We start from the raw sequence: 10,535 nt of genomic DNA, 5'->3' as shown, positions 1-10,535 counted from the left end.
TCGCAACACAAGCGGTCGTCATTGAACCTGCCTACGTGACTTTACTAAAAGACCCAGAGGATATGAATTCCTGCAGTCACGAAAGCTTTAAGTCAAGACTATCGGTATTGTTGCAAATTCTCAGAAGGGTGGAGCATTGGTATCTCGTTTTGTTCATTTTTCAGCCTTAAATGTCAGTTGTCTTAATATTTATTCAGTTAAGTATACGTTCTGGACATGTGTCCATTCATTACATGCTGTCTGCAAAAAGAAACGACGCAGGCTCGTGCAGTAGAACTCCGCTAATCCGATCATTCACGGTCCCTACGCGGTTTGTAACAACTCCCGTAATCCGCTGGGGCGAAGAACCTGAAATCTGTGATTTCTTTCACGGATGAAGGAAGACGGCCAATTCCACCCAAAACCCACGGCGCACCACGTGAGGGCTCCGCGGCGGATTACGGGTTTAACCTCTGCGGTGTGTCGCGGATTATAAGATCCGCGGGGGGGGGGTGGGGGTCTGCCCTTCTCGCCGCGGATTACTGGGGTTCCGCTTTAATATGCTGGCCATTTTAGAACGCCACTGCACCAGTAGGAGGTGCTGTTGATCAGGCACAAGGATCGCCTCGTCCTCGCTTTACATTGAAGCGTCAACAAAAGACACAATGCAAGAGACGCGCACTGTAAAATTACACTTCAACACTATCAACTCAACTCGGTGTCATTTCAGTGCCACAGGTGATCAAGCAGTTGTGAGCGCCCAGATATCTGAGGCTGGCAGAAGCGTAAGATGGTCAATTAGCTGCAGAAATAAATAGGTTCATGATGCACTTTTGATGAGGATGACTGTTGACCGTTTTTTTTCTTTAAAGTGTTTTCCTCTTGTGTATAGGAATATTGAATGCTGTCTATAATCCAAAAGCAGCTGCCGTTCGATCGCATTTACCTTCACAGCCATTTTGAGATGTTAATTTGCCTGCGAGAGGCAGTGCTAATGATTACATGCAGAGAGGAGCCTCATTGCACACAAAGGCTGTTCAAGATTGTACAGTTTTAGAGTAATAATTTGTATCTGGTTATTATATGTGTAGTGGAATAAATAGGCGCATGGGGGTAATTGGTGAGTTTGCACGGGAGCAGGACAGTAGGGGTCATATTGGGACGATGGGGTAACGATTGGGCCAATTTAGCTGGGGGAGCCAAGGACGGCTGTGATTGGCTGGTGTTGTTGTCAGGGCTGGAGTGTGATTGGCTAGTGTTGTTGTCAGGGCTGGAGTGTGATTGGCTGGTGTGGTTGTCAGGGCTGGAGTGTGATTGGCTGGTGTTGTTGTCAGGGCTGGAGTGTGATTGGCTGGTATTGTTGTCAGGGCTGAAGTGGCGTCTTGAAGTCTGGCGAGGTGACAGGCGCACGGGCACGCGGAGCGCCGTTGGGACGCGGGTTAATTAATTGGGGTGTAATGAGAGCGGGGATAAATTGGGGAGACGTGAGGAGAAACGGGGAGTTGGAGTCGGGGGCTGGACAAGGCAAGACGTGGAGTAGCTGAGGAGAGCAGAGACGAAGCAGTTAGCAGTGGACAGAGCACAGTGATAGCGGAGAGCGGGGAGCAGCCAGCAGTGGGGAAAGCACAGAGACATCGGAGCTGACGGAGAAGTGGAGATTGGAGAGACAAAGGTGGCGAGCGAGCTGTGGCAATAGGGGAACTGTGGAGCATTGAGGACATGTGGAGAACTGTAAATAAAGTGGTGTTGGAAGAAAGACAAGTTGTCCGAGTGAAATCAACCACTACATATGTATGTATATTGAACTTCCTTCGCACCGTAAGTAGCTAATCTTGCTAATCGGAGATAGAACCATATTACAAAATCAGCAGTTGTCCTTTGGATAAACTTGCCGCTGTCTTAGGAATGTAGAATTTCCACCACCGACTCAAGATTGTCAACAGATGATCACCGCCTCAATGCTCATGTGAGCAAGAAATCACTTTGACAGTTATTACACATGGAGTAATATGTGCATTAAACGCATCGCGTACAAATATCATGGTCGTTCGCTAAAAATAGAAGCATCTGAGACTCGGGGTGCAGTTCGTGTGGCGAGCGTGGCTGTGGATGGCCTGGCGCAGCTGTGCCAGGCCGTGAGGCTGCACCAACACTCGCTCCACACTCTTGAGTGTGGGAGGCCACCACACTGTAAGCAAATCATCTTATTAGTGGGCGCCGCGGTGGCGAGATGTTACTACCTCGCCTGGTATACAGAGGATCGTGGGTTCGATCTCAACCCTGACGCCTGTATATATTGTGAGGTTGCGTGTTCCCTCCGTGGTCGCGTGGATTTTTTTCCAGGTCCTCCAGGGTTTTCCCTCCACATTTAAAATTATGCGTTTCGGGTATTTGGCTGCTCTACATTTCCACGTGATAAGCCACTATGTTGGGCTATCATTTGTACCCAAATGACAAAGAGCAATGTGGCTCAGTGGGCCCTTACCTGGTAAAATAAAAATAGTTTTAGTGCCCCGATCCCAACTTTCACACCGTACGTAGCCAACCATGCGAATCAGATGAACGGGGGAAGGAAATGAAACTAACCACAAAAAGCAGTTCCAAAGAATTCGTTTTCAATTTAGATAATTTAAAAGTGCATAGCTCCAGTGGCTTCCTAATATCGGAAGATCATTTCAGACGTCCACGGAAGCGCATGTGAATGCACGTGATGCAGTGACCATCTTTGTTCGATGTTTCGCCAAAAGCCACTGCGAGGATAACCGGAGTTCACGTGATGGTTTATGTTCCTTGACGTGATCAGCAAGGTATTTCGGTTCATTTGTGGCAAGCACTTTGTGTGTAATGAGTGCGATCTTATAATCTATTTGTCCAGCAACCAAAAGCCAATGCAGCTCGGTGAGCAATGGACGGACATGATAAGATCTTGAAGTACCCGTCACGACACGTGCCAGAGAATTCTGTACACGCTGCAACTTGGTAATGATTTTTTCCAGACGTCCGGTAGAGTAGCGAGTTGCAATAATCGAGCCTTGTCGATGCTATGCTACACGCCACCTTCCTGGCTATATAAGGACTTGGAGCTCATTGTGACAGTGAGGGATGAGTGGACAGCACGTCAGGCGACGGAGTATGCGCACACCGCCTGCTCCACAAGGGCACGAGCCCCGTGGCCCTGCGTGATATCGCGAATTAATACCATCAGAAGACTTGTGGACGGCGGCATTGTAATGGCAAAGCAGTGTCCAACAACTCATTGCCACTGGTGCTTTACAAGGCCACGGCATTAACTCCAGGCGAGTGGAGTATGGTACGACACTGCACTATTCAAGCGCACGATGGAACTTTCAGGACATCACAAGAAGTCGAATCCCAGTTGCCCTGTTCGCAAAGCACTGGCTACACACGTGGTTTCCCCCTTAGCGGGCAGCTCTTTTTTTACATTGCAACTGCAGCTCCATCGAGGCTCTAATGTATGGTTTCTGCCACTATGCTAATGTGGGTCTTGGACGTTTCTGCTTGTGTGCACTCCATTTGGTTCAGGCGCCGGTGATTGATTGAGCCAACCGCTGTGATCCAGCTCGAGTCTCGGCCGAGGTTGCGTGAAGGTCCTAAGTCAGCGCCTTTCCCTGCAATCGCTGCTCTCGCTGTGTGGACTCGTCTCATAAACTCCGCAAAACACCATCGATTTAACCCTTGCCACCTGTGCAATTCTATACATTTTTATCAAGCGATTTGATTGATGGCTTGCCATTAATGTGTGTGTGTGTACACGTACAGATACAAATGCCTGTTAATCTGCGGCGGTCATTGCAATAACTTTGTCCAATACAAACCGATTTCAATGTCGCTGCACATTTTTATTTTATTTTACACGGTTGCTGAGCACAGGCCTAAAACGTCAAATGACCAGCAACACACATCACTATCAATGTTGTAAGGGTTAACACATTTATATAGGAGCTTGGGAAAAGAAACGATGGGAGGGAAAGGATGGAAAAGGCTGCTTTTCACCCATATTCCAATAATGACTGCTACATCAGCCTTCAACGTGACTTGTAATGAGTTCTCTTGTCGGCATATTTGGATTTGTGAGGCTTTCCCCACAATCGTATGCAGTCTATTTTTGTTCATCTTAGCATATGTTTACGAAGCAGGCTTTCACTTGAAGATATACAATTTTTTAAAATTGTGGTTGTGTATTCACAAATACATCTCGAGATCCTATACCATGTATGGCATACATTCTGCTGTTGTTTCCCCGAATATGCACAAATAAATTTACAATTTTGCCCAATTATAGCAATCTGCTTTGTGCCTGCCTCCGTTTCAACATGGTGCTGACATTGATTGATCATCTGTAGTTGCCAGCCATCAGCACTCCATCCCACAATTGCTTCATCTCTAGTTATCAAGTCAGATTCTATCCGTCCCACTGGTATGTGTGTACGCTGCATCTACGTACACAGCGTTCCTCATCCTTTCTAGTATTGCGCTGTGGCACGACCGAATGCACACAAACTGTCTTTAAACTATCATTTTAGGCCTCAATATTTCTCATTGTTTTTTTCGGTAAAGTCACGTATGTAGAAATACAATAAAATTATATTAAAACAAAAAACAATCACGACGTTTCGATCACAACGTAAGTGATCTTCATCAGGTGTCAAGAACAAATCACGGAGGTAAATACAACAAAAAGATGAGAGACGAGAATTCAACAAACCTGAAAAAACATTATGTGAAGCACATCCAGTCAGGCCAACAACACAGACTTCCTGGCGGACCACGAATTTCAGAAGAGTTAAATTTCGTGTTCAACGTTTGTATTGCACATACCAGCATAGATCGAATGAAAAATACGAGGTACACGGTCAGTAGAAATACATATACAAGTCCACCAAGAGGTAAGGAGGGAGGAAAGACGGACAGGGAGGCAGAGAGAGGGGGGGGGATGAACAAAAGCTTAAATAGGAAATACCGTTGGAGGGGGGGAGGGGCCAGAGCGAGAGCGGCAGCTCAAACACGCACATCTTACACATACAAAACGGCAGCTCAAAAAAGTACCACCTCTTGTAAATACAAAACGGCATCTCAAAAAATGACCACTTATAAATACAAAACGGCATCTCAAAAAATGACCACCTCGTGTAAATACAAAACGGCAGCTCAAAAAGGGCACATCTTACACATAATTACAACGGTAACTTCCCCGTAGAAGTAATATTTTATTATCTCCTCAATATTTCTTGGTATCATTCTGTCGCGCCACAGAGGCCTCCAGGTTTTACAGCGGAAAATACTTATTTTTGCGTGTGTTTGTCCCCGCAATGCGGCGCTACCGTTATCTAAGGGGCCGTCCATAAATGACGTCACGCACCTGGTGGGGGGGGGGGGGTGTGATGAGGGGGGTTTGAGAAATGTGATGTCACGTAAAAAATGCTCAACTTTAAATATACTTCTTTGGTTCTTTCGGTAAAGTCAAGTAGAATGAGAATAAAATAATAAATTGATAAAATAATAATATTTTCACGACGTTTCGGCCACAACACAAGCGGCCTTCATCAGGTGAAGGGGACGAGACTGTCTGGAGGACAGCGCTGGGGTGCGCTGGAGTGCGCTGTCCTCCAGACAGTCTCGTCCCCTTCACCTGATGAAGGCCGCTTGTGTTGTGGCCGAAACGTCGTGAGAATATTATTGTGTTATTTAATTTGATCAATTTATTATTTTATTCTCATTCTACGTGACTTTACCGAAAGAACCAAAGAAGATGAATCCTTGCAGTCACGAAAGCTTTAAATCGAAATTTAAATATACTTTTTAATAAATGTTTTCCCCTACAACATCAGAGTGCAGCGCCAAATTAAATATGCACTACAATGACAATATTTCGATTTAAAGCTTTCGTGACTGCAAGGATTCATCTTCTTTGGTTCTTTCGGTAAAGTCACGTAGAATGAGAATAAAATAATAAATTAATAAAATAAAATAACAAAATTCTCACGACGTTTCGGCCACAACACAAGAGGCCTTCATCAGGTGAAGGGACGAGACTGTCTCGAGGACAGCGCTGGAGCGAACACAGCCAAGCCCAGACCGCAACCTTTAAGCTGTGTGAGAAGAAACTGAGCGCCTTGACAAAGGAATTAGCATAAAAAATAGCATTTAATTGGCGGACTTAGCATGATGAACGGTGTAGAGGGGGTGAACATGTGCAGACCGGCGAGGGGGTGAGGGGGGAGTTTACATATGGATGGTGTGAAAAGGGAATTTAAGCTGCTGCGAAAGTTTGGGATACCACTACTTGAAAAAATATACTGTACCATTGAAAATTAGTTTAATGTTTGGTTCGGATAATTTAGCATTGAAATAGCTGCGTGATTAGCTTGTGACTGGTCGCAGAAATGGCTATGTTAAAGTCAAAGCCTACACATCCACAGATGCACCTAGTACAAATCAAACAGGAGAATTTAGCATTGAAATAACTGAGTGATTAGCTTGTGACTGGTCATAGAAATAGCTATGTTAAAGTCAAAGCCTACACATCCACAGAGGCACCTAGTACAAATCAAACAGGAGAATTTAGCATTGAAATAGCTGCGTGATTAGCTTGTGACTGGTCACAGAAATGGCTATATTAAAGTCAAAGCCTACACATCCACAGAGGTACCTAGTACAAATCAAACAGGAGAATTTAGCATTGAAATAACTGAGGGATTAGCTTGTGACTGGTCATAGAAATATCTATGTTAAAGTCAAAGCCTACACATCTACAGAGGCACCTAGTGCATGGACGCCAAAGGGGCTGCAACAACTCGACTATCATATAGTAAACCGATGTGAAAAAACCTAAGTCTAAATTACATCAATATAATAAATGTACTCAATATATTCTTCAATAAGCTGAGCTATTAACAGTAACTGGGTATACACTACACTATATAATGAATACCATATAGTAAACCAATAAAAACTAAATTATAAACTACCTCAATGTTGTCAATAAACTATACATATTCTCCAATCAGCTAAGCTACCAACAATAAGTCGTTATATATGGCGAAAAAATGGGTGGATTCTTACCCTCAACTTTAGCACCACGGATAGCTATGAGCCCCGTTCAGACGGATGAGTTCATCCATGGTCGGAATCGAGGAGGGGGAGAGAGAGACAGCTGTGAGGCGCTGTTATACTCCATGTTGTAAACCATACCATTAACCGTGGTGTGAGAGGTATTAAGAGTCAATGCCAGCGAAAGAGCTGCGGTCTGAAGGTCATCGTAAAATACCATTAATTTAGAACCGAAATGGTTTAAACATTTTTCCAATGGTTACTAAGCCAGAATCCATCTTCTCGGTTGAAATTGTCTCTGTGCTTGTATATGTGAATGGCCTCATGAACGAATCTCTCATGGTAGCCGGTTGGTTTGCAAAGAACCTCCGTCTTGGAGAAGTCAATGTCACGTGACATTGACTTTATGTATTCTGGCTTAGTAACCATTGGAAAGATGTTTTAAACCATTTCGGTTCTTAATTGTATTTTACGATGACCTTCAGACCGCAGCTCTTTCGCTGGCATTGACTCTTAATACCTCTCACACCACGGTTAATGGTATGGTTTACAACATGGAGTATAATAGCGCCTCGCAGCTGTCTCTCTCCCCTCCTCCGTTCCGACCATGGATGAACTCGTCCGTCTGAACGGGGCTCGTAGCTATCCGTGGTGCTAAAGTTGAGGGTAAGAATCCACCCATTTTTTCGCCATATAGCATTGTGATATATAACGACTTATTGTTGGTAGCTTAGCTGATTGGAGAATATAGAGTTTATTGATAACGAGGTAGTTTATATTTTAGTTTTTATTGGTTTACTATATGGTATTCATTATATAGTGTAGTGTATACCCAGTTACTGTTAATAGCTCAGCTTATTGAAGAATATATTGAGTACGTTTATTATATTGATGTAATTTAGACTTAGGTTTTTTTCACATCGGTTTACTATATGATAGTCGAGTTGTTGCAGCCCCTTTGGCGTCCATGCACTAGGTGCCTCTGTAGATGTGTAGGCTTTGACTTTAACATAGGTATTTCTATGACCAGTGACAAGCTAATCCCTCAGTTATTTCAATGCTAAATTCTCCTGTTTGATTTATACTAGGTGCCTCTGTGGATGTGTAGGCTTTGACTTTAACATATCCATTTCTGTGACCAGTCACAAGCTAATCACTCAGCTATGTCAATGCTAAATTCTCCTGTTTGATTTGTACTAGGTGCCTCTGTGGATGTGTAGGCTTTGACTTTAACATAGCTATTTCTATGACCAGTCACATTCTAATCCCTCAGTTATTTCAATGCTAAATTCTCCTGTTTGATTTGTACTAGGTGCCTCTGTGAATGTGTAGGCTTTGACTTTAACATAGCCATTTCTGTGACCAGTCACAAGCTAATCACTCAGCTATTTCAATGCTAAATTCTCCTGTTTGATTTGTACTAGGTGCCTCTGTGGATGTGTAGGATTTGACTTTAACATAGATATTTCTATGACCAGTCACAAGCTAATCACTCAGTTATTTCAATGCTAAATTACCCTGTTTGATTTGTACTAGGTGCCTCTGTGGATGTGTAGGCTTTGACTTTAACATAGCCATTTCTGTGACCAGTCACAAGCTAATCACGCAGCTATTTCAATGCTAAATTATCCGAACCAAACATTAAACTAATTTTCAATGGTACAGTATATTTTTTCAAGTAGTGGTATCCCAAACTTTCGCAGCAGCTTAAAATTCCCTTTTCACACCATCAATATGTAAACTCCCCCTCCCCCCGTCGCCGGTCTGCACATGTTCACCCCCTCTACACCGTTCATCATGCTAAGTCCGCCAATTAAATGCAATTTTTTATGCTAATTCCTTTGTCAAGACGCTCTGTTTCTTCTCACACAGCTTAATAGTTCGCGGTCTGGGCTTGGCTGTTCGCTCCAGCGCTGTCCTCGAGACAGTCTCGTCCCTTCACCTGATGAAGGCTACTTGTGTTGTGGCCGAAACGTCGTGGGAATTTTATTGTGTTATTTTATTTTATTAATTTATTATTTTATTCTCATTCTACGTGACTTTACAATGACAATAGTTTAAATCGATTTGAAGCACTTTTTTTTTTTGGGGGGGGGGGGGCAGAGCTTTGTGACGTCATATTTGAGGGGGGTCTGACTTTTTGTGGCGCCGTGTGACGAGGGGGGGGGGTCAAAAGTAAAAAATCGTCCAAAATTGCGTGACGTCATTTATGGACGGCCCCTAAGGTCATATTTGAAATGTCTCCTGCGAGGGCATCGCACCGCAGCGTGTGGCCCGACATCTCCACGATTCTGTTTCGTGGCATCTACGGCAGCGATGAGGTGATTTATGGCTCAGTCTGTGAGACCATTATTTTTAAGGACCCTTATGAATGAATTTAAAATAAAACCAACACTTGCATTCGCGAACGCCGGGAACCGAGTAGTCAATGCACATGTCATTAGATGAGTTTACAGTCAGAAGTCGGATTTCTCTTGAAGTCTCTGTGGGGAATTAACTGTCCTGAATGTAAAATGGACTTCAAAGAGCCTGCAAGATAATTTTATTTAGTCGGGGCCATTTTGTGTTGACATCAAATCACGGTGGTAACATTGCCTACACATAATTTAAAAGTTTTACAGTTTACGCCAATTATTTTACCGTCATAAAAGTATAAATACAAGAAATGATAATGCATCACCATGAGTTCTACATTGGGCAGATCAATAATAAATTCCAAACATCAGTTTCCAATAATGTCAAAGGTAATACAGATCAAATTGAAATACCATATCACAATTAACATTAGATATATATGTAGTGTACGATTTCACTCGGACAACTTCTGTCTTTCTCCGAACACCACTTTATTTACAACTCTCAGCATGTCCTCCACATTCCACAGTATCCTGGTCGCTACGGCTCGCTCGCCGTGCTTCACTCGACTCGCTCGCCAACTTTGTCTCTCCACTCCCCACGATTACTTCGCTTACTCCACCGCTAACTTCTTCATCTCCGCTCTCCGCTATCACCGTCGCTATGTTCTCTCCACTGCTAACTTCTTCGTCTCCGCTCCCCGCTATCACCGTCGCTGTGTTCTCTCCACTGATAACTACTTCGTCTTTGTTCACCGCTATCACCGTCACTATGCTCACTCCAATGCTGGCTGTTCTCGTCTTCAGCTCCGCTATCGCTACGCTCTCTCCACTGCGGGCTATTCTCGTCTTCAGCTCCACTATCGCTACGCTCTCTACACTGCTGGCTATTCTCGTCTTCAGCTCCGCTATCGCTACGCTCTCTCCAAGCTCTCCACTCTTCAATTCCCCACTGTTGACTCCAACTTCAATTCCCCCGCTGTTCACTCCAAGCTCCCCAACTTCAACCTCCTCTGTTTCCACGCTCTCCGAACTCCAACTCTCCCGCTCCAATTGCTGACCCCCCAATTTATCCCCACTCTCATTATGCCCCAATTAATTAGTCCGCGTCCCAACGGCACTCCGCGTGAC

This window comes from Petromyzon marinus, chromosome 18 (genome assembly GCF_048934315.1).
Source record: "Petromyzon marinus isolate PM22_M1 ecotype Great Lakes invasive population chromosome 18, UKy_Petmar_22M1.pri1.0, whole genome shotgun sequence".
In the NCBI taxonomy this organism is placed as follows: domain Eukaryota; kingdom Metazoa; phylum Chordata; class Hyperoartia; order Petromyzontiformes; family Petromyzontidae; genus Petromyzon; species Petromyzon marinus.
Note: the sequence above shows the minus strand (reverse complement) of the source record.